Raw genomic sequence first — 22070 nt, 5'->3', positions numbered from 1 at the left:
TAGTCTGGCCAAACTTTTGTTTTCAGATTTATTTTTCAGGTCTCATCTTTGCATTTTTCTCAAATTCCAAGGGTCAATGACCAAACTCTCCAAGTATTTTCCATGAAGCAATGCTCCACTAGGAAAAGTGTTCCCCAAGCTACCAAAATTTTTTTTTTGGCCAGTCCTGGGCCTTAGACCTGTCCCTGGCTTCTTTTTGCTCAAGGCTAGCACTCTGCCACTTGAACCACAGCGCCACTTCTGGCCATTTTCTATATATGTGGTGCTGGGGAATCGAACCCAGGGCTTCATGTATACAGGGCAGGCACTCTTGCCACTAGGCCCTATTCCCAGCCTGCAAGCTACCAAAATGTTTTAAAATCAATCCTCGATTGGCAAGTCAAGCCCTTTTGAGCTAAGATTTTCTGGGTCCACTTTGGACCTCCTTCTTTTTAGACCTAGCATTCTACTTTATAACATGAATGTAACTGACATCTACTGTTCCTAACTCTGTGGTTTTAGTCCAGACAGAGATAATAGGAAAAGTGACATTTTAATATTGTCTTTAAAAAAGATACAATCAGTTGTCCATTATTTGTTTAACGTTTTTGTTTTGTGCCAATACTGGGGCTTCAGTTCAGGACCTGGGCACTGTACCTTAGCTTTTTTACTCAAGGCTGGCACTCTATCACTTGACCTACAACTCAAGTTTGGGCTTTTTGGTGGCTAATTGGAGATAAGAATCTCACAGACTTTCCTGCCCCGGCTTGCTTCAAACCTCAATCCTCAGACCTTAGCCTCCTGAATAGCTAGAATTACAGGTGGGTTTCTCTGGTGCCAAGTGTATCTGTATAATTTTAATGAATCATATTACCTCCCAACCTTCCTATGAAATTAAAATATTATGTTTATATATTTAAGAAATCTGAATATATTATTTTAAATCTGACCTGGTTTGAATTCCTTGCTTTAGAAAGCATTAAATTAGTCCGACAATTTCTTTCTCAATATTCTACAGGAAGAGTGGGGCTCTTTATTGTCTCTTGGTTTAAAAGAAAAAAAACCCACAACAAAACAAAACACAACACAAACAGCTGTGAAGTGTTTGAATGTGGACCAAATATTTAAATATCCAGTGAAAATTTGGATGTATTATATAAAGCACTCAGCAAAGTAGAAAGCCCCTGTGACCACGTTGAAAGGAATCCAGGCAAACAGCAATTAGGGATATATTTTCCTTCTTTCATTTGTTCATAGCTCACCAGGACATAATGTGATCTCCCATGCATATGGGTAGGGAAATGGACAGCACTTAGATTGTGCCTTACTTTGATATGTGACTGTCAGGGTGGCAAATAATGTGCCTGCAAAAGAAAATTGCCTCATGGTGCACCTGAAGATGGGATTAAAACAAATGTTCCTTCTTCCTTTTCTTTATCCATTTACTCAGCATTACATGACTGTGCTGTTAAGTGTCTGCACAGAGGAAGGAATTGTGTATGGTGTCCCCAATGTGATGAATGTGGCCCAGAAAAAGCCAGTAACGTAGTCAAGGAGTGTTTCTGCCAAGCATCGAGCATATATTTATGAAGAATCTATTGGGTCTCAAGAACATAAAAGATGGCAACTGCTTGTTAGGCGCTTTGTTGTAACAACAGGATATATTGGTGTAAGGAGGTAAAGGGAAGCTCTGTGAAAATCACATTGTGAGTCTGCAAAAGGCAAAGCTACAAGCAAGAAAGAGGCAGTTCTAGAGATTCAAGTCTGGGTCAAATGAATGTTTCTAGCAGAGCTGATCACAGATAAGTTGGACTGCTTTTGTGTTTATACATGTGTATACATATGTGTGGGAGTGGAGAGTTTCTTGCCATATGCAGTTTTTAAACCAATTTGGATGAACACTTGTTGGGTGTGTGTGTAGAGAACATTATCAAATCCAGTAAGTGGTTTACCTTAGATGACCTTCAAAATTGTAGTAATGTCTTCTTATTTGAAGGGGATATGTTCCAGGACCCCAGTGAACATGTGAAAGTGCTGGTAGTACTGATTCTCTCTTTCTCTCCTTTCTTCCCTCCCTTCCTTATAAATACATGCCTGTGATGGCATTGAGTTTATCAATTAGGTGTTATAAGAAATTAACAATAATAACCAATAATAAAACAGAACAGTTTGAACAATATACTGTAATAAAAGTTAAGTGCATGTGGTCTTCCTCTTGTAGAATATGCCATGGAATTGTACTCACCCTTCTCATGATGATGATGCCCAAGTGATAAGATGAACTGAGGTGTACAACACAGAAATTGTGACAGAATAATGCTACCCATGTGTTACGTGTATAAAAGCAATGTGATAGCACAGCAGTGTGATGGCACAACTGTGTGAGAGCCAAACAACTGTGGGCAGGTGGAGTATGTAGCATGCTTCTCCTAGACACATGTATGATTCATATTCTGGATAGGGTAGGACAGAATGAAATTTCATCACACTATTTGGGATGGATATGCAGTTTAACACTTGTGAATGGCATGCTGGTTGCTCATGCCTATAATCCTAGCTACTCATAAGGCTGAGATCTGAAGATTGTGGTTTGAAGCCAGCCTAAGCAGGAAAGTTTATGGGACTTTTATCTCCAAGTAACCATCAGAAAAAAGTCAGAAGTGGAGCTGTGGCCTAAGTGGTAAAGCCCAGCCTTGATTGAAGAATAAACAAAAGCTCAGGGGCAATCCCCAGGTCCTGAGTTCAAGCCCCATGACTGACAAAAAGAAACAAAAAATAAAAAAGAAAAAGACAAAATAAAGCCTAGAAAGTACCAAAAAACTTGTGAATGGTCTGTTTCTGGAATTTCCCATTCAATATTTTCAGACTATGGCTGACTGTGGGTTATGGAAACTGTGGAAAGGGGAATCCTGCATGAGGGTGGGATACTGTATGGATGGATGCCACTCTGCAGTGTCTTGCTCCTGGGAGTCTTGAGGACAGTGAGAAGGAAGACATGGGCTCACAGAATGAGCAGGAAAGGACCTGATGAGGCTGAAGGATGAAAGAAGGAGGAGATCTGAGATGGAAGACCAGAGGGATTGAGGGAGGCCCGAGGAGTTCTTAAACAGAGGGTATAAAATGTGAGCTTAAGGAAAGTTCTGGGACCCTTTCTTGTCCTCAGTCCAACATGAAGCTCCATTCTCTAATCACATTTGTATTAGGTATGTTTTTCTGGAATAACAGGAAAGAGACAGGGGAGAAGAGAGGGGGGATAGAAAGAGAGAGAGAGAAAGAGAGAGAGAGAAAGAGAGAGAGAGAGAGGAGGGAAGAAGAGAGAGAGGAAAGGAGAGAGGAGAGTGAAGAGAAGAGGGGAGAAAATGTCCTCAATGCAGAATGTTCATCTCCTCCAAATAAGACTAGAGGATGAGTAGATGTATGTGTCTATTGGCTGAATCATATCTACTCTTCTGAAGAGAAGCCACTGGAATGGGAGAGGCCTTCAGTTGTTTACCAGGGAACACAAAATTACAGGGAGAGGGAGGAAATGGTTTTTACGACATTTTCAGATCTTGCCTTTTTAGTCCATTACCCTTTCTGGATTTGACAGGTGGAAAATTAGAATCCGAAGAACAGAAATATAACATTTTAAAAGTCACACTTTAATGACAAACCTGGGCTCATGCTCTAGCTGGTGAAAGGGGCTTAGTGACCCAGGTGGCAGACTTTTCATGGTAGAAAAAGTTCAAGTACCCTGCAGAGAAGATGTGACTTGCCTGAGACCCGACTACTAGCCCTGGGAACTTGGGGCTACCCACCTCCTGCAGCTCTTCTTCCTGACCCTGAGACATTTGTGCTGTTGGCTTATGAACATGGTCTACTGGGTTCAGGTTTTGCCCTGGAGCGTCTCCTTATTTATACAGGAGGATGACAGAATGTCTGTTTCCCATTCCTCTGGTGAAAATGGAATGAAGTTGGGTCTGTAGAAATGCATTGTGATTGTATTCCCTCTAAAGATGTTGGAATATTGCCTCTGAGGCTTTCTGTCACTTTCTTTGCTAACTTGTCCAATGGTCTCCACTTGAACCAGCTGGCACACAGGTAGTTTAGTTGTCGGCCATTAGAATAATCCTTTAGTGCAGTGGATTTCAAGTCAGCTTTCACACTGGGATCACCTAGACAGTTAAACAAAAATATTTATGCCTGGATATTAACCCTGGATGGATTAAATCAGAATCCCTAAGGAAGGGGGTTTTGACACTGGCTTATTTTTACTCATTTGTTTTGAGATGGGGGGTGATGGGGCTTGTTATGTTACTAATGCTGGTGTGTTCACCCATGGTGTTAAACCTATATCAGCCTCTTAAGTACCTGGGATTACAGTAAATACCAACATACCGAGATTACTGACACATTTTTAAACTTTATAAAATGTTCCTGTGAATAGGAAGGTCAAGAGTCACAGGTGATCTTATTCCCTGGGTTGGTTTAGAGTCTACTATTATCTTGGAAGACAGTATGAGATTGTTTCCACATAGTCTGCATATCTATTAAGATTGAACATGAAAAGCTAGGCATCAGTAGCTCATGCCTATAATCCTAGCTACTCAGGAGGCTGAGATCTGAGGGTTGCAGTTTGAAGCCAGCCTGGGTAGGAAACTCCATGAGAATCTTTTCTCCTATTAACGCCCCCCCCCCCACACACACATGCACACACCCCAGAAGTAGATCTGTGACTTAAGTGGTAAAGCACAAACCTTGAGTAGAAAAGGTAAGGGGCAGCACCCAGACCTTGAGTTCAAGCCTCAGGACTGACACACACACACACACACACACACACACACACACACACACACAACACACACACGACAACTTAGTGAAATTTAAGTCTCAGTGGGGGCCTCTCATTCACTTTACGAATGACAATTCTTCCTGGGGACAGATTTTTCATTGTCTTGATGCTAATTGATCTTGACAAAAGCCCTGGGAGTCAATTATTTTGGGGGCTCTATTTCACAAAATCAGACAACTAGTTTCTATCAAGGCCCTAAAAGAAGAGAGCCAGCTTTCTGTGCTCTTTAGAAGAGGGCTTCATTCTACCTGAGCTAGAAGCTGATCTTATCCCTCCACGCCTGACTATGACATTTTATTACCTAGGAATTTATGGTAAATTCATTTTCTATTTGGTTGTTAACGAGCTGAACTCTCAACCAGAATTATGGTCCATGGCTGTACAGGTTTGTATTCCCAAAGCCCAAGAATGGCTAGTTGCATTACGTATATATAAACAGTACCACAAGCAAATGTGCAGTGCTCTCGCTGGGTGACGGCTAAAAGCTACCTTATTCACTGGTTATCTCTCTCATAGGTCAGATGCTGAAATAATATAAGAGCATGTGTGATCTGTGAACATATACCAGTAACAATATTCTCTTCTCCAGGCATTTTCATTTAAAACACGTGCATCCTTGAAGAAGAAATGATTGAAGGCTTCAGGGCTGATTTTTCTCTTATGTATTAAGAACTGATCATTCATAAAGAGTAAGATTTATACATCTCTTTCACACTGTCTCCTGCAATATTGGAATTCTTCTTCTAAATACATAGGTGCCCCAAAAGTCATTTACATAACTCAAACTATCCAGTAATTAAGAGCTTGAACTATCTGGATGCTAGTGGCTCATGCCTATAATCTGAGCTACTCAGAAGGCTCAGATCTAAGAATTGTGGTTTGAAGCCAGCCTGAGCATGGAAAGTCCATGGAACTTTTATTTCCAGCTAATCACCTCAAATCCAGAAGTGGAAGTGTGTGTGCCTCAAGTGGTAGAACCACTAGCCTTGAGCAAAAATCTAAGGGATAGTGCTCAGATCCTGAGGTCAAGACCCAGTACTGGCACACCTGAAAAAGAGCTTGAGCTCATTTTTTTTTTTTGTTTCCAGATTTAAGACTTTCCCAACTACCTTCTACCAGTAGGAATGAGGTGTTTTTTAAAAAATAAATTTATTTTTGGAGACTCTATACTTCTCAGAATGGTGTGCATCAAAGCAAACATGTTTGAAAAAGTGCTGATGCTACAAAACTGTCAGCACTCAGCTCTATTCTTTGGGGGTAATTTTTCTAATTCAGATGTTCCTTCATTTGAATCATTTATGCTCTGTTTTCCAAAGAAGAAACTTCACATAATGGGTGAGTTTTTTTCTTCTTCTGTTTTTAATTAGCATGGATGCCAAGGAAGTGCTATATATTAAAATATGTTAGTTTTCATTAAAAAAGACTGTAGAAACACAGCTAGATTATTTAGATAATCTCTTACTTAAAAATATAGCTTTTGCTTAAAGAAAATTGACAAGCCAGTCACTGGTGGCTCATGTCTGTAATCCTAGCCACTCAAGAGGCTAAAATCTGAGGACTGTGGTTCAAAGCCAGCTTGGGCAAGTCCACAAAACTCTTGTCACCAGTTAACTATCAGAAAGGTTGGAAGAGGATGTGACTCAAGTGGTAGAGAACCAGCCTTGAGCAAGAACATCTTAGGGATAACACAGCACCTAGGCCCTGAGTTCAAGACACAAGACACAAAAAGGAAAAGAAAAGAACAAAAAGAAGGATGCTATTCATTTAATATTTGTAGTAGAATAGTGTCTGTGGTATGTACTGTAGGGTTGGAGAAGTCAGGATTTGAGAAGTACTTTGTCTTGCTGGTGTTTTTGTGATTCAAAGGAAATTGTTTGGCATCTTTTCACCTCAGTTTCCCTATCTGAAAAATGGGTGAATGAATCTTTCAAATAATCAAGACTTAAGAATGTAGCATATAAGAATCTCTCTCCCCTTCCTGTGGTTGTACCTGCACTATCACTGTATCTTATCTGAGTACACTGGAAAACTGTATATACTGGTATTAGAACTAGGAAAGTGAAAGGGAATATCAAAATTGAGAAACAAAAGATAAAAAGACAAATGACTACAAAAGCAATACTTGCAAAATCATTTGGTGTAAACCAATTGAACAACTCATGGGGGGAGAGGGAAAGGGGGTGGGGGGCGGGGGGAGTGAGGGAGGAGGTAACAAACAGTACAAGAAATGTACCCAAGGCCTAATGTATGAAACGGTAACCTCTGTGTACATCACTTTGACAATAAATAAGAAAAAAAGAATCTCTCAAAAATATAAATTTATATTATCCTCATATTAAGAATAACTTACCCATTAGTCAAATGCTTTCAAATGGGTGGCAGGTATGTTCACCTAGATCACGGAAAGCCTGATAAATGGGAAATATATATATATATATATACATATATATATATATATATATATATATATGAATGCTCATTCATTCATTCATTCAGCTATATAGAGTGGTATTTCTCCTTTGAGCAGCAGTACTGAGGTTTAAACTCAGAGCCTCACATTTTCTGGGCAAGTGTTCTTCTACTACCAGGACTACACTGCCAGCTCTTTTTCTTAGCTTACTCTTTTAGATAAGGTTTCATACTTTTGCATGTGACTGTCCTCACACTGTGTGCCTCCTGTATCTGTCTTCTGAGTAGCTGCAGTTATAAATAATCACGTAGCACCATGCATTGTTTTTTGTGATAGAATCTTTCTAATGTTTTGCCTAGGCTGGTTTGGTATCTTTTTTTTTTTTTTTTTTGGCCAGTCCTGGGGCTTGGACTCAGGGCCTGAGCACTGTCCCTGGCTTCTTTTTGCTCAAGGCTAACACTCTGCCACTTGAGCCACAGCGCCGCTTCTGGCCATTTTCTGTATATGTGGTGCTGGGGAATCGAACCCAGGGCCTCATTTATATGAGGCAGGCACTCTTGCCACTAGGCCATATCCCCAGCCCCTGGTTTGGTATCTTGATTTTCCCATTTCCATCTCTTGAGTGTCTTGGATTATAGGTCTGAGCCACCATACTCAGCCTCAGAGTAATCTTTCTAAAGCACAATATGTATTACTGGTTTCTCTGCCTAAAACTTGTCAAGTGCAGTCCACATTGCTCAGCCTGGCATTAGAGGCCCTTGCCCCACAGGAGCTCCCCTAGAGAATGCCATTTCTCTGCTCCTTTTATCTGCAAGCTCCTCCCTATCACGTGTTTACTTGCTTTACTCTTCTCTTTTCCTCTGATCTTCCTTCCTCCCTTCCCCAGCCCAAGTCCTTGCTGCCGCTCTTGTCTGTCAGCACACTTTGCACATCCATCTGCTATAGCAAGTTCAGAATCTTCTTTTGGACTTCCATCTCCACAAGGGCAAGGCTGATGTCTTTTCTTTTCTTTTTTCTTTTTTTGTCTTTGGCATCGGTTGATTGGCTGGTACACTACTTGGAATAGAGATGCTGCTGAAGACTGTGACAGTTATGGTTGTCATGTGGGATTTTTTTTATTACTAGAAATAGTTGTGAAAGTGTCTTAGCTGATTTTCTGCTAATGTAAGAGAATACTGTTATAAACAACAGAAACATATTTACCTGATAGTTCTTGAGGCTGGGAAGACCAAGATTCAGGGGTTGCATGTGATTGGATGAGGGCATTTTTGCTCTGTGCCTTTTCGTGTTTTTTTTTTTTTTTGTTGTTGTTGTTTTGCCAGTTCTGGTGCTTGAATTCAGGGCCTGAACACTGTCCCTGGCTTCTTTTTGCTCAAGGCTAGCACTTTGCCACTTGAGCCACAATGGACACTTCTGGCTTTTTCTGTTTATATGGTGCTGAGGAATCAAATCCAGGGCTTTATGCATGCTATGCAAGCACTCTACCACTATGCCACATTCCCAGCCCCGCTCTGTGCCTTTTGATGGTAGAAGTCATTTTGTGGTTATGCCAGAGCCAGAGAGGGAGGAAGAGGGAGGGAGAGAGGAGAGGAAAAAGAGAGAGGGAGGGAGGGAGAGAGAGAGAGAGGAACACAACTAATCCTCTTGCAATAACCAACTCACTCCAGTAATAATGGCATTATTTTATTCACCAGAGGAGAAATCTTATGGCCTGATTACTTTTAAATGTCTTACCTCCTGATAGTATCATGTGTCAAATTGCAGTCTAAATTTTCCAGGGGACACTCAAACCATTGCAGAAGGACTCTGAGAGTTTAAGGAAGAAACATGATTAGCTTCTTTGTATACTAGCTCCTTGTTCTGGGAAAAGTATTTCAGTTCCATGAGCCTCTGTCTTCTCATCTCTTAAATGACCAAATAATAATATCCACTCAGACCTATTGATTAGATTAAAGGTAAAACACTAAGAACAGTGCTCAGAATGAATTAAGCATTCAAAAAAATCTGTTGGCTGGCACAGGTTATCATCTTTAAAAGATTTCGTTTCTACTTTACTACAAAAGGACATTTGCCTGTACATTAGACCCATTGAAGTTATAAATGATCCTGTTAGTTTTCCTATTAAAACAGATTAGGTGATAGAGATTGAGGGATGTGAACTGACTAGAAGTGACAATAATCATGTGGTTAGCAGATCAGCTGACTTCAAGTTAGCAGGTCAGCTTCCTCTGTGTTCCTCAGCAATCAGTCATGGAGCTTGTGATATTTCCATCCTGTGGCTGACAATTTCCTTTCTCAAATATTCCTACTGAAGTACCCACCAATGAGGAGTCACCTGCCCAGGCATTGTTCCCAAGCAACAAGTCTCTGTTGTCGTTCCAGGTAAGTTAAGTGGGTTAGAAGATCAGTCATCCAGTCTTTTCCAGGGCAAGAGAGATGGTCAGCTCTGATATCAGTTAAGAAGATACAAAAAGAAGACTCAGACACTGTGGGCTCTCACCCAGCCAGGGAAGGCCTAGGATGCAGTCTGCAGTGAAAATAAGAAGGGAGTCTTCCCAGTTGTATTGGTAAAACCGACAATAGTGTCTACAGAGTTACGGTAGGGTAAACAGAGATGAAAATAATAGCTAACTTTTTTTTTTAAAGGAAAATACCACATCTACATGCATTGCCTCAGTTCTTCCAAATACTGCATGAGGGAGGCACAGAGAGGTTATACATTCACCTCACAGTGGGTGGCAGATTCTGAACTAGGTAGGCCAATCCCAGAGGTCTGTGATGGCATGTGGAGAATGCCTGGCCAGAGAGGGATGTGCAGCGCACCTTTCCCTTTCAAGGCCCTAAGTCTACATAGCATACATAATTTTGGAGGTTTTAGCTCACAAGGCCACCTAGAAAGGCACAAACCAAACCTATGTCTGCCCTAACTAACACTAACTGCAGTAAGTATTCAACTATGAGTGTTCTTCTCGTCCACATGGGTAGGGTCTCAAGAGTGGAAGGAAAACAAAGTGAAGGAAAAAGCAAAGTGAGAGGCGGACAATCACAGTGGAGTACAGGAGGTGGGAAGGGAGCCAAATAGCCTATTGTAGCCTTCCTTCCTTCCTTCTTTCCTTCCTTCCTTCCTTCCTTCCTTCCTTCCTTCCTTCCTTCCTTCCTCCCTCCCTCCCTCCCTCCCTCCCCCTCTCTCCCTCCCTCCCTCTCTCCTTCCCTTCCTTTCTTCCTTCATACTTTCCTTCCTCCCCCCTCCTTCTCTTCTTCTCTCCCCTCCCCTCCTATTTGCTTCTGCTTTGTATCAGTAGTGAAGCTTGAACTCAGGGCTTGGATGCTGTCCTTACCTTTTTCACTTATAGTGCCCTACCACTTGAGCCACAACTTCACTTTTGGCTCTGTGTGTGTGTGTGTGTGTGTGTGTGTGTGTGTTTAATTGGAGATAAGAGTCACATGGACTTTCTTCCCCAGGCTAGCTTTGAACTGAGATCTTTGGATCTCAGGCTCCTGAATAGCTAAGATGAAAAGGGTGAGCCACTGGTCCCTGGACGTCATCCTCTTTCTTAACACAAGTTGTGATTACCTCTGAGGGACTCTGCTGAAGCATGGTCTGTAACTTCTCCATCAAGCAGTGCTTTGTGGTGGTCAGAAAGTTTTGCTAACTTCTCGGAGCTTAATTTATAGCTAGCCAGTGAGTGGAGCTAAAGTTTCATGAGACAGAAGCTTGACCTGCTTTGGAATTCCTGCCTGGCTACCTCCACTCAGTGTGAAACCAGTTCCTTCTTCACCCCTCATAAACAGCCCTGTTGAGGAGCTTAGCTCCGTGTATGGAGCAGAGGGTCACCCTTGCAGACAGACTCTTTGTGCACACCTTGCCCCCTCCTTCTCCCCCTCGTTCTGCTTTCACAGCCATGGCCCCTGGCATTCTCAGGGCTAAATCCACACAGGGCCAGCTGAGTTTTTATTAAACTCCCTGGCCTGGAGAGAATGGAGCTGCTGAGAATCTTTTATTCTTTAGTGCAAGGAATGAACACGCACAGGCATTTAACTCCTTAAAGCAAGTAGTGTGTTTAAACTCAGGTTGCAAAGTCAGATACCTACGTAGGTTAGGCAGAAAACTCATTAAGACAAGTGACGTGGGGGTAGAAAATGTGAACCAAAGGGGACTATGGCAGATGGATGGACAAAGGGGCTTTCCTATGAGCATAGACATTGTAGCTCAGTGGGAAAGCACCTTGAGGGGGTGCCTGTCCTTTAATACTTCAAGAGAAAAAGTAAAGCCTGATTTTGTGTCTTAAGTTTCCCAATTTTTGAAATGGTTTCTAGACAATACATATTTGCTGGTCAGTATGTAGGTGGGAGGACAAGAGAGAATACATTGAATTTTTCATTCTTCTCCCCTCCCTTGTATGGTGGCATTAATCTATTCATGACATTGAACCCTGAGAATCTCCACACTTCCCTGAAGACTCCATCTCCGAGAGTATGGCATTGCGGAGGAAGTTGCCAACACATGATTTTGGCAGGAGGGATACAAAATCCCACAAGGTGGTGCTTAAAAGCTGGTTTTGATGGACTCATGAATTAACTCAAAGCAGGATAAAACTTGGCACCTCAGACTCCTGCATCTTGTTTCTATGTCCTTGGTCCTGATCTATTCTCTCCTACAATCACTGTGAAGTCATCTTGAAAACCAGGAGCAATAGTACCACCTGCCAGATGTCAGTGACTCTTTATTATAATAAAGTCCAACCTGACCAATCCTGAGATTTTGGCCTTTCAGACCACCTGACCCATCTCTGAGCACCTCTGAGCATACCTAAGCATACCTTTCTCACTCTCTACCCTCCATTGTCCTTGTTTAACTTAAGGCAAAAAGTCTGTATCCTGAAGATGGCTTAATACGTATTGAAATGCTTCCCATGGCAGTCGTGTAACTGTGTATTAAGTACAATAGCCAGATCCAGTGTGTGAAACTTCTGGGGTCTGGGACTGAGATCTCAAAATTCCTTTTTGAAGACTCTTGCAATCAGGTATGGAAACTTGCAAAAAAGCAAATAATCAATGAAAAAATTGTTGTTTTGGGAGAAGCCAGTGATTTGAAGTGAAATGGCTTCAGTGTAAATCCCACTTTAATTACTTGTCAGATGTGACAGTGGACGAGTCTTTGCCCCTCTCTAATCTCATTCTCTTCTTTAAGTTAATAATCAGTAAAGTTAATCAACTTTGGTCCTTGCATTCAGCCAGAGAAAAGTTCAGGCAAGGTGTGAATGTAATGAATGTGATCAGAAAGTTTCTTAGTAAAGAAATATGAAAAAAAGAAAAGAAAAGAAAAGAACCAACCCTTTAGGGGCTGGAGACATGGCCCAATTGGTAGAGCATTAGCCAATAGTGGCAGTATGAGGTACTGAGTTCCAATCCCAGTCTTGGACCTAAAACCATAGAAATATGGCAAAAAAGAGAGATTATATAGCATGCCATAGAAAGATGGTATCTTCAGAGTACAAACAACAAGCATTAGGTTTAAGTAGAGGAAAAATTACAGTCAGCAGACAAAGGTATGCATAGTTTAAGATTCTGGGTTCTAGTTGTGGCCTGCTGGTGATAATCTCAGTCCTGCTTCTCCTGGATTCATGAGAAATTTACTGTCATCACTTGAGGCGGGCAGTCTGGTTTCCATGAGATGATTTCTCTGGCTTAGGGTTGCAGACTGATCATTGGAGATAATTATTCTTTTGGGGTGGTCTGTTCTGCAAGACCTTGCAGTTCCTTTGGAAGAGTTTTAGTCCCTTGTAAAGATGTTATTGGAGATCACTTTCAAAGAGACTATGGCAAGAAGAACTGCTTAAAACAACTACAAACACAAAATGGAGGCAGACGCCAGGAGTTTCTAGTACTTCTGGTTAATTTGTGGTAGAAGAAACAACGTAAGTACTTGTTATGGATCTACTGTCAGTAGACTGTAAGTGGGTAATCTGTATGGTAAGAACAACAGCCTCTGCCTTTGGAGTTGGAGTACTTACTGACGTTCCATCCCTACATCCAGTTTTCAGGGCAGAGTTGGGAAGTCTTAATTACAATGTTTTTTGTGGTTCTTAAAGACCTTGTGTTCTCCTCCTCCATTTAAAGTTTCCTTTGCACTTCTCCATCCATCCTGGCTAGTTGCTACTTATCAAATAATGCCTGCTTTTGAACATTGCGGGTAGGAGTAATTTCTATCAAACACCTAGCACATAGTTTGGCACACAGGAGCTGCAGATTTATCAGTGCTGTCACTGTTCTGCTGATTGGAATTACAAGGGACCATCTCTGTGTATCAGCTGTGATTTCCCGTCTGTCCTCCCACAGCGCATAAAGTAATAGGACGGTCAGCTGCAGGGAGTGGGGATTATCTGGAGGAATTCTTTTAAAGCTTTTAAGCAATTAAGTAGGAAGGATATATCAAATTTTGACATCCCTACCACAACTGCCTGTCTACCCTTATTTTTAAAAGCACAGGCTCTTCATGTCTATGCTTTGCTGCCTCCCCATTCAAAATTGTTCCTTTTTTTCTTAAAATCAACCTTTTATTTTGAAAGAATTTAAGGCTCACAAGAAGTTGCAAGACCCATGATCCAGCAATCCCACTCCTGGGCATTTACCCAAATGAATACAAAAAGGCCACACTAAAGCTATGTTCATTGCAGCATTATTTATTATAGCAAAGCTATAGAACCAACCCAGATGCCCCTCAGTAGATGAATGGATCAAGAAAATATGGCCTATATGCACAATGGAAATCTATACTTCCATCAGAAAGAATGACATCGCTCCATTCATAAGGAAATGGAAAGAATTGGGAAAAAAATCATATTAAATGAAGGATGCTGGACCCAAAGAAACATAGGCTCCATGGTTTCCCTCATTAGTAAGAATTAGTATATATCTAGGATAGTCCTAGCAGAGGATCACAATAGCTCAATAGTTATGTACATATGGCTATATAAAATGATGCTAATCAAAATGAACTCCAAGATATAGAAACAAGAGTTTTTTTTAATTGTTGCAGTTTAAAAAAATTCTTTATATATATATATTTTATTATCAAACTGAATTACAGAGAGGTTACAGTTTCATACATTAAGCACTGGATACATTTCTTGCACTGTTTGTTACCTCGTCCCTCATTCCCCCCTCCCCCTCCCCCTTTCTCTTCCCCGCCCCCCATGAGTTGTTCAGTTATTCAATTCATTTTCACCAAACAGTTTGTAAGCATTGCTTTTGTAGTTGTTTGTCTTTTTTTTATCCTGTGTCTCTCTTTTTTGGTATTTCCTTCCAATTTTCTGGTTCTAATACCAGTATACCCAGTTTCCAATATACTCAGATAAGATACAGAGATAGTGTAGGTACAAAAACAGGAGGTGATACAGGAATATCATCAGTAATAGAGGCTACAGTTACATATGGCATGTTGAAAGTAGTTACAACTGTGATATAACAACAGTTTCCATAACCTGGAGTTCATTTCACTTAGCATTATCTTATGTGTTCAAAAGGGAATAGCTATTGGGCCCCTGTGATACTCTGCTGTAACTTGCCTAAACCTGTGCTAATTATTCCCTATAAGGGAGACCATAGAGTCCATGTTTCTTTGGGTCTGGCTCACTTCACTTAGTATAATTTTTTCCAAGTCCTTCCATTTCCTTACAAATGGGACAATGTCATTCTTTCTGATAGAGGCATAAAATTCCATTGTGTATATGTACCACATTTTCCTGATCCATTCGTCTACAGAGGGGCATCTGGGTTGGTTCCAGATTCTAGCTATGACAAATTGTGCTGCGATGAACATTGTTGTGCTGGTGGCTTTAGTGTGATTATGTTTGTGGTCTTTTGACAGATACCCAAAAGTGGGGCTGCTGGGTCATAGGGGAGCTCTATGGTTAGCCTTCTGAGGAATGTCCATACCACTTGCCAGAGTGGCTGAACCAGTTTACATTCCCACCAACAATGAAGTAGGGTTCCCTTTTGGCCACATCCCCTTCAACAGTTGTTATTGTTAGTTTTCTTGATATATGACATTCTTACTGGGGTGAGATGGAATCTCAATGTTGTTTTGATTTGCATTTCTTTTATGGCCAGTGATGTAGAGCATTTTCATATGTCTCTTGGCCATTCTCATTTCCTCATCAGAGAAGTCTCTTTTTAAGTCTCTAGCCCACTTGATGAGGGGGCTATTGGTTCTTTGCAGTTTTGTTTTGGATGAAGGTAATTTTTTTAGTTCTTCATATATTTTAGATATGAGGCCTTTGTCTGTTGAATGGCCAGTAAGGTCTTCTCCCAATCTGTGGGCTTTCTGTTTATCTTGCGAGCTATGTCCTTTGCCCTGCAGAAGCTCTGTAGTTTGATGTAGTCCCATTTGTCCAACCTTTCTTTGATTTGTAGCCTTTCTGGGTCTTTGTTGAGGAAGTTCCATCCTGTGCCAAGGGGCCCAAGTGTTTCTCTTACTCCTCCTTTAGTGTTTTCAGGGTGTCTGTTTTGATTTCAAGATCTTTGATCTGTTTGGAATTGATTTTGGTGCAGGGTGATATATAAGGATCTAGTTTTAGTTTGTTGCATGTGTTGGACCAATTATGCCAGCACCACTTGTTAAAGAGGCTATCTTTCTTCCATACAATTGTTTTAACTCCTTTATCAAAGATTAAGTAGGCGTAGTTCTGTGGGTTCATTTCTGGGTCTTCAATTCTGTTCCATTGGTCTTCAGGCCCGTTCCAGTGCCAAATACCAAGCTGTTTTTATTACTATAGCTTTATAATACAGCTTGAAGTTGGGTATTGTAATTCCTCCAGCACTGTTCTTTCTGCTTAGGATTGTTTTTGCTATTCTAGGTCTTTTATTGTTCCGTATGAATTTCAGGATTGCTTCCTCAATTTCATTTAAAAATGGTGTTGGGATATTAATGGGTATTGCATTGAATTTGTAGATCGCCTTTGGCAATATTGCCATTTTGATTATATTAATCCTCCCAATCCAGGAGCATGGGAGGCTTTTCCATTTCCTTAGTTCTGCCTTAATTTTATTTTTCATGTTTTTAACATTCTCATTGTAGAGGTCTTTCACTTCTTTTGTCAAGGTTCTTCCTAGGTATTTTATGTTTTTTGATGCTATTGCAAAAGGAGTTGCTTTCCTGATTTCAGCCTCGGTCTTTGGGTCGTTAGCATAGAGAAAGGCCGTTGATTTTTGAGGGTTTATTTTATATCCTGCAACTTTGCCAAAGTTTTGGAGCATCTCTAGTAGCTTGGGAGTAGAGTCTATGGGGTTCTTTAGGTATAGGATCATGTCATCAGAAAGAGAGAAAGTTTAACTTCATCTTTTCCTATTTGGATCCCCTTTATATTTTCTTCTTGCCTAATTGCTCTGGCTAGAAATTCTAGTACTATGTTGAAGAGAAGGGAAGAGAGTGGACATCCCTGTGTTGTTCCTGATTTTAAAGGGAATGGCTTTAGTTTTTCACCATTTAGAGTTATGCTTGCTGTTGGTTTGTCCTAAATTACCTTGATTATATTCAGGAATGTTCCCTGGAATCCCAGTTTTTCCAGGGCTTTTAGCATAAATGGGTACTGGATTTTATCGAATGCCTTTTCCGCATACAGAGATATAAGCATGTGGTTCTTTACCTTGCTCCGGTTGATGTGGTGGATTACATTAATTGACTTGCGTATATTGAACCAACTTTGCTTCCCTGGGATGAATCCACTTCGATCGTGATGTAGGATTTTTTTAATGACCTGTTGAAATCAATTGGCCAGAATTTTGTTGAGAATTTTTGAGTCTATATTCATCAGGGAAATCGGTCTATAGTCCTCTTTCCGTGATAAGTCCTGGTTTTGGGATGAGGGTTATACTGGCTTCATAGAATGTGTCTGGTAGTGAACGTTCTTGTTCAATTTCATTGAAGAGTTTGAGAAATATTGGTGTGAGTTCTGTTTTGAAGGCCTTGTAGAATTCTGCTGTGAATCCATCTGGACCTGGGCTTTTCTTGGCTGGGAGATCACTTATTGCCTTTTCTATTTCAATACTGGGTCTGTTTAGAAGGTTTAAGTCTTCATGGTTGAGTTTGGGGATATGAATTTTTTTCTAGGATATCATCCATTTCTTCCAAGTTCTTGAATTTTTTAGCACAAAAGTTTGCAAAATAGTCCCTTATTGTGGTCTCAATTTTGGTTGTTTCTGTGGAGATGTTACCTGTTTCATCTCTTATCTTATTTATTTGAGTGTGCTGCCTTCGTTTTTTGGTCAAGTTTGCTAGGGGTCTGTCTATCTTGTTGATTTTTTCAAAGAACCAACTCTTTGTTTTGTTAATTCTTTCAATAGTTTTTTTCTTCTCTAATTGATTTAATTCTGATGTGATTTTAATTATTTGCTTCTGTCTATTGACTTTGGGTTTGGCTTGTTGTTGTCTTTCAAGGAAATTAAGGTGATTCCTTAAATTATTGAGTTGCTGTTTCTCCAGTTTGCTGGTGTATGCATTCAGAGATATAAATTTTCCTCTGAGTACTGCCTTTGCTGTGTCCCAAAGGAGCTGGTACTTTGTGTCGTCATCTTGGTTGAGTTCCATAAACATTTGAATTTCCGATTTAATTTCTTCAATGACCCACTCATGGTTCAGCAGTGTTTTGTTTAGTCTCCATGAAGTGTAGGATTTTCTGTGGTGGCTGTTTGAGTTGAGCTCTAATTTTATTCCATTGTGGTCTGAGAGAATGCAGGGAATGGTTTTGATACTTCTGAATTTGTACAGATTTTCTTTGTGCCCGAAGATGTGATCTATTTTGGAGAATGATCCATGCACCGCTGAGAAGAATGTGTATTCTGTTGTTGCAGGGTGGAATGTTCTGTAGATGTCGAGTAAGTCTAGTTGGTCTATGCAATTATTTAATTCTGTGGTTTCTTTGTTCAGTTTTTGGCATGCTGATCTGTCCAGAGGTGATAGTGGAGTGGCAAAGTTCCCAACTATCAATGTGTTTGGGTCTATGAGTGTTTTTAGAGACAGTAGTGTTTGTTTAATGAAGTTGGGTGCTCCTGTATTTGGTGTGTAGACATTTAGGATGATTATATCTTCCTGTAGGAGAGATCCCTTTATTAGTATGTAGTAACCTTCTTGGTCTCTTCTTGCCTTTTTAAATTTGAAGTCGATTTTGTCTGATACTAGGATTGCAACTCCAGCCTGCTTATGGGGGCCATTTGGTTGGTAGATTTGATTCCAGCCTTTCACTTTTAGAAGATGTTTACTTTTGCTGGATAGATGAGTCTCTTGGAGGCAGCAGAAAGATGGATCTTGAGTTTTGATCCAACTTATGAGCCTATGTCATTTGATTGGCGAATTAAGTCCATTAATGTTGAGAGTTAGGATTGTGAGCTGATCATTTGTTCCTTTCATTATCTCTGTCTTGTTAAAGGCTGAGTCTTCCCATTTGTTGATCTGTTCTTCTGGTTTATTATTTAGGGTTCATTTCTCTGTCTTCATTGGGATCCTGATTATTTTCTCTGTCTAGTACATCTTTGAGTATTTTTTGTAAAGCTGGTTGGTGGAGATATATTGTTTCAGTTTTTCCTTACTGTGGAAGACTTTTATTTGACCTTTGGCTATGAATGAGAGTTTAGCTGGGTACACTATTTTTGGTTTGTAGTTATTTTTATTTAGGGTTTGGCATACTTCATTCCCAGCTCTCCTTGCTTTATGGTCTCTGCTGAGAAGTCGGGGGTAATTCTGATTGCTTTTCCTTTATATGTGATTGTTTTCTTCTCTCTAACAGCTTTAAGGATTCTTTCCTTGACTCTACTGATCCTGTTTTGATCACTATGTGTCGGTGGGATGTCCTATTCTGGTCTGGTCGGTTTGGGGTTCTAAATGCTTCTTGTATCTGTATAGGCCTCTCCTTCTGGATATTTGGGAAGTTCCTGGCTAATATTCTGTTAAATAGGTTGCCTATTCCAATAACTTCCTTCTCCAGGTTTTCCTCAATACCTATTATCCTTAAATTGGGCTTTCTGATTGTACCTTGAATCTCCTGGAGTGATCTGTTTTGTCGATTGGCTTGGTTTTGTATTAATTTTCGATCTTTCTCCATAGATTATAGGGAATCTTCAGCTCCTGAGATTTAATCCTCTGCTTCAGTTAGTCGGGACTGTGGGCTAGCTACTTGATTTTGAATTTCTTTTCCTTCTGACTGGTCTTTCCTGATGATTTCCATGTGATCTCTTAGGTCCTGTATGGACTTCTTTACTTCATTAACTTCATTAATTTGGTCTTGAGTGTTGTCTCTCAAATCTTTTAGCTGGGTAGCTATCTTTTCATTTTACTCTTAAAGTTCATTTATCTTTCTATTTGTCGAGGCCATGAAATTCTCCATTAATTTTTGCTTTGCCTCCTCACACTCTAGAATAATTGACTGAAGAGATTCAAACTTTTCATTTATCATGTTTATCAGTAGACTTTTTAGAGCATTTTGGGGGTTCTCTTCTATGTTTTTGATTGACTGCTCTGCTTCCTGCATGTTTTGGGTGGGAGATAAGACTTTATTGTTTGCCATCTTTCTTGTGTTTCTTCTGCCCATTTGGATTGGGAATGCCAGTCTACCAGCACCTGTGAGCACCGTTTAAGATCCAAAGCACACCTTACCAAGCACTGCTGTGTAAATCTTAGAAGTTCACAATTATATACAGATACCTTTTATACCTGTGTATAAAATTAGATTTGGTGTTCTTACAGAATACAATTTCAATATAACAACCAATCCCTAGCCCTATATTCAGTAGTTACTTATTTACTGTTGCAACCATATGAGCAATTCTTGTTCTTATATTAAGTTCCTTTTGGACTGGCTTTCTCTATGAACCCCTTTGTTACACTCGGATTAAGCAGGGATACCCTCTATTCAATAACCAGGAGTCAATGGGATCTGGAGGACCTAGAAGTAAGTCAGGAGGGTAGCTTAGAGGTAATAAAGGAACTAGAGTAAAATGTATAGGGGGGGGGTTATGATTTTGGTTTATTTTCAGTGATGTGGAAATGTGGAAGATAGTAGAATCAGTAGAAAGAACAAGGTTAAAATGATAGACAATGGGAGATTTAGCAGTAAAGAGTGGAAGTGTTATTCATAGGAAACTAATTTTTAAAGAAAGAGAATACAAAGAGAGAAATAAAGAAAGAATACTGGAAGACAGATGCACATAACAGAGAAAAATTATTTAAAAAAAATAAAAAGGAAACAAAAACCAGAATCAGAAAAAAGGAAAAAAATGAACAACAACAACAACAACAACAAAACTTGATAGAACCAACAGGTGAAAATGTAAAACAAAAACAAACCAACGACGTTTCAGAAATGAAAATATAAGAAAAAAAATAAAAATATAAATGAAAGCTTAAAAAACTTTTGAGACAATCAAACAAAAAAAGTCTTCCTTTTTTGGGTGGGCTTTCTACAGTCTCTGGTTTTCTTGCGATGGTCTGCAGTCTATTCTGCCACTTGGCTGGTGTGACTTACTTTCAGTTCACAGGGGGTGGATCTGCTCTGACCTACTTCCTCTCTTAGTGAAATCCTGGGCTCTGTGGTTCCCACAGCTTGCAGGTAAGACTTGGGCATCTTCTGTAGGTGGCGGACATGAGCAGTCTTGGGAACCGTGGCTCCTCCCATCTGCTGTAGGGCCGCTGCCTTTAACGCCTGGCTCTGAATAGGCTGTTTACTCAGCAGGGTGGGGCGCCTCTGCCCTGGTTTACTTGGCCCAGGGTTGCTTGCCTGGGGGAGGTTCCTCCCTCCTGGGTGGGGCGGCCTTCTGGGCAGAGCTGGGTATGGAATTCAGCTCCATTTTGGGCTGGGAATTGGGCTTCTAAACAGGACTGTTTATCTGTGGGGGGAAGTTTGTTCTCCCGTGTGGCTGTTCCGTGCCACCGATAGCTGCTTGCCGCTTTTGCTTTTAATTTAGGAATTCCGGCAGGCGGGGCAGGCACCTCTAGCCAGGCCGAGGCCCAGGACAAGCCTCCTGCTTGGGCAAGGGTCATTCTCCTGGGTGGAGCTGGCTCTCACTGGTTGGTCCCTCTTGCCCTTCTCAAAGATGGCCGCTTCGTCCTCGCTTTCCCCAGGTGGGCTTTAGCTCCAGTCTGGTCTGACCCTTTGCCATTATCAAAGATGGCACTTTGCTCTGGCGGTTGGGGAAGGAGCTGCTCTGTGGGTGTGAGTGAGAATGTCTTTCGTGGGAGTACTCACGCTGTCTCTGCAATTTCAGCCTGTCCATGCTCAGCCTGCGATCCATGTCTGTATGCTGCCATCTGGAGGATTTCTCCCTGGTCTCCGTTGAGCTGCACGGGGTGCGCAGCGCTGTGCTGGCGCCGGCACTGGCTTGGTGGTGGGACTCCTCCTGGAGCTCAAATCTGTGTTTTCAGACCAGCAAAGTTGATTTTTCCTTCCTGGCCAGAATCCTTGTACTGTTATAACTTATTTGGGCAGTCTATCTAGGGGTAAAAGTTTCTCTAGGGTGGGAAAACTACAATGTTGGAGGGAGTTCAGCTAGGTCTCTGCTGCTCCTCCACCATCTTCCCGGAACCTCTTCAAATTGTTGCAGTTTTTAATGTACTGTATGAAGTTATTTATTTTTCCTTTTTTTTTCCCCCATTTGGTTTATCCCCTATTGTTACTATTTTTGATTTTGGTACCCTGTATCTTGTATATACATTTATCTGATTTGGGGAAGGGAAAGGGAATAACAAAGGACAAGGGTGAACCAAAGCAACATAGATACTCCCAAGATATTATGTTGGAAATGAACTTTACAACTTGGTGGAGGGGAGTCGGGGGTGAGGAAGAGGGGAAGTAGGAGAAA

The sequence above is a fragment of the Perognathus longimembris genome, chromosome 13 (assembly GCF_023159225.1).
Source record: "Perognathus longimembris pacificus isolate PPM17 chromosome 13, ASM2315922v1, whole genome shotgun sequence".
Taxonomy (NCBI): domain Eukaryota; kingdom Metazoa; phylum Chordata; class Mammalia; order Rodentia; family Heteromyidae; genus Perognathus; species Perognathus longimembris.
Note: the sequence above shows the minus strand (reverse complement) of the source record.